General features: G+C 35.5%; 1 pseudogene; it reads right to left on the reverse strand.

Moving 5' to 3' along the window:
- Positions 1 to 228: 228 nt before the first annotated feature.
- Positions 229 to 1,154, reverse strand: LOC106025610 (olfactory receptor 2M3-like; annotated as a pseudogene).
- Positions 1,155 to 3,706: the final 2,552 nt, after the last annotated feature.

Here is a 3,706-nt window from a genome sequence, read left to right on the forward strand (position 1 = left end):
TATGAAAATATGTGCACAATGGGTATTATGTTTAGAATTGAATGTAAAGAAAAGAAAGAGTATTTTTTTTGTCTTTTTCATTTTTATCGGTACCAAGGATCGAACTCATGACCTCCTGCTTGCAAGGCAGGTGCTTATGCCACTGAGCTAAATCTCCAGCCCCAAAGAAAGAGTATTTAAAGTAAGGTAGTATGGAGCCAGTCAAAGAGATAACTGGACAATATATTCTCAAATCTTGCTCCACCTTAGCACCTTCATGAAGGCTTTGCTGACCTCTCTGTTGTGCAGACTGTAGATGAGAGGAATCATTATGGGTATGAGGATAGTGTAGAAAGCAGACACCCTCTTGTCACAGGTGAGCAACTGTTCATATTTGAGCCTCATGTAGATAAACATCACTGTTCCATAGTACAAGCCCACCACCATGAGGTGGGAGGAGCAGGTGGCAAAAGCTTTGTGGTAACCCTGTCCTGTTCCCATGCCAATGACAGCCAGAATAAACCTAGTATAGGAATCAGTGATGATTGCTAGATAGAAACCAATCATCACTATTCAAGAAAAAAAATTTTTTTCAAATGTGGATGTGTCATTGCATGCGTGGTTTAGCAAGGAATGTAAGTCATAGAAAGAGTGGGCTATTTCCCAGAATCCGCAATAAGAGAAAGAAATTGTAGCTACAACATCAATGATTCTGTCACTAGAACACAGAATACAGGAAAAAGCAGTCAAAGTCCACAAATTTTGAGTCTCATAAGATTGGTGTATCTCAGAGGGTGGTAAATGACAATGTACTGATCATAAGACATGACAGCCAGCAGGAAACACTCAGCTCCAAGCAGGGACATAAAGAAAATCTGGGCCCCACATGCTGCCAGAGAGATGAACTTCCTGCCAGACAGGAAGTTGACGGCCATCTCGGGCATAGTGGTGCAGATGAGCATGAGGTCCATGAGGGAGAGCTGGCTGAGGAAGAAGTATATGGGTATGTGCATCTGGGCATAGAGGTAGATGTGCAGAACCATGGTCATGTTCACCACACAGACCACTGTGAAGATGGCCAGGATCAGTGTGAAGAGGAAGGTGTGGGTGGGACTATGAATGAAGATTCCCAGTTGGATGAAGTCAGAGTTGAAGGTCTGATTTTCACAGGCCATAATGAACATACTTGTCATCTAGTACAATAACAGGTAAAATCTGTTTATTCATATTAAGCTTTTAACTATTGCCTTATAAAGTTTCTGATTCTAGGAATTACTGTAGGTCATTAATAAATAGAGTGACATATGAATTAAAGGCTCAAAAGTTAATAAGCATAACCTCAGAATTAAACCTGCTCTATTCAAAGTGTCAAATGGTACTGTTGTAAATATATATTATAGCTTGTTTCCTTTAAGTGCATTACTGAACTTTATCACTGAAAATGTCTACCAATTCTCCCTGTATAATATAAGACAAGTAAGAATTTATATTACTACAATTTAATGACAATTAGGTTCATTTATCAAAAAATGTACCCTAATCTATTCCAACCATAAAATCTCTCTAATCAGGTAAAATAAAATACTCTTGCTCTTCATAGTAAAACTCACTTGAAAAACACATAGAACCAATAAAAGACATTTTAATGTGCATTTCCAGAAGTATGGAAGATTTTGTATTATCACACATCATTCAGTGATTTGATAAACCCCAAAGAGCTTTTAGCTCATTCAAACACATATCTTAGTGCATCATTTTGATATAACTAGGGAATGTAGGCAAAAAGGTTTACAGATTTCCTTATTATACAGTTTGCAACAAATTCATTTTGCTAAGTTTTAATGCAAAGGACATTTTGGTTGAGAAGTCTCAACAGCATCCAGCTTTCTCGCTTTATGCCTGCCAATAACGATTTCCATCATTTCTTATGACGATGAGTACCGAGGATAATTTACCGGCTTGTGTAACAATGAAATGGATGTCAGTATTTCCAGATGAACAAGTCAGTGAGTTCCACACATGTGCAGCAAGTAAGCCACATTTGATTGCCACTGAATAGCATTGTTCTGTGGAGTCCTACTGAGTCTCTGGGGCCCTGCCAATATTTAAGTTGTTTCCCTAAACCACGTACTTGGGATGATGGAATGATTATCACATGCTCATACAAACCACTTCTTGGTGACTACACTTGGACCATAAAATTTCTATTGAAGTCTTTAAATGAAGAAACACTGATGAAGTGACATCACTTTGAAAGATCAGATCATGTACAATTGGGCATGCACACTGGGGAAACAGCTGCTGGAAGAACTGGCCATCTATTGATGTTGTGGACATAGAGAAAGTATGGTATTTGTATGGATGTCATGAGAGTTGTCTCTTTTCTTCCATCTGATACTGAGTGCTCATGCAATGACTGTGTATTAATAACTTATTTAAAGGGACACAATGAAATTGAATCCAGCACAAAGCTATCTGCAAGTGTTGATATAAATTTAAACGTCTGATATTTCAGGCAGAGGAACTATTTTGTGAAAGTGAGTGATTCATCACATGTACACGGACACTTAACTTCTTCCCATGAATTGGAAATGTAAAGCAAGGGATAAGTGAGCCAAGGTCTGCCAGCAACCCCATCATGTCAACAAGTCTGACAGTGCAGGTAGGCAGAGGGGTTCAAAACTGAACCGCTGTATGCAGTCAGTATCAACTGAGCAATGTAAAATCCAGAAAACACAACCATTCTATACAAATGTCTGAGAAGTTTAACTGGGAGGCTGCATATAAGACTCCTCCTGAGAAGTAAAATTAAAGTTTAAAAGAAAAATGAAGAAATGTAAATATAATGAATAACAAACATTAGTTACAGTATTTTATATTTTAAGCCTTTGAAAGAATCTTTTATTAAAGGTGCTGCTTGTGATTACAGCATGAGGTTGCAATTTCTTACCCATTAGTCAGTTCCTCTTAGCAAAGCCTCAGCTAAGAAATGTTAATTATTGTTATTAACTATGAATATTAATTTGATGAATTACTTAAACATAATTCAATATGTAAACAAGTAATGTGATGAGTAATTTAACTGAAATTTTATTTAATACTTTTTAAACTCTCCAAAATAAAATGAAGAAAATTTTTCATTTTATTTCAAAAGGTCTGCATTTATTTTATTGCTTTATTTTATAATAAAGGAAATGTAATTCATTTTGAGACCAGATGATACTATTAATTTGGTGATTCTACATTAGAGAAATGTTTGCAAATTCAACAAAAGTAAGAGATTAAAATATTATTTAGAGGGACTGATTTAATTATTTACTTTACTATGCTCCAATTGCACACACAGGATTGATAATTTTAAACAAAAAATTTGGAACTTTTGAGATGAGATATTACCTTACACTTTCTAAGACTATGAGTATTTTAACACATTATGAATTAATTAAAGCTTCACATATATTGTCTACCATTTGACTGGCTAATAGATTGAAAATATTTGTACACAATAAATATCAATATACCTTAGCATCACTGGGTCAGTCAGAACACTTGACCAAAGTGTTTCACAACAGAAAGCAGACTTCAAAAATGAATAGGTAACCTTTTAAACACAAAACGATATGCTTTAGAAAGTACACTATTTTGTCACATATAAGATCATACTTTCCCAAGATTTCTTGCCAAAATTTTCAAAAATTAAAAAAATGGAAGAAAGGGACCAATGTCT

The sequence above is a fragment of the Cavia porcellus genome, unplaced genomic scaffold (genome assembly GCF_034190915.1).
Source record: "Cavia porcellus strain 051 isolate PalLab524CR breed Dunkin Hartley unplaced genomic scaffold, mCavPor4.1 scaffold_2, whole genome shotgun sequence".
Taxonomy (NCBI): Eukaryota; Metazoa; Chordata; class Mammalia; order Rodentia; family Caviidae; genus Cavia; species Cavia porcellus.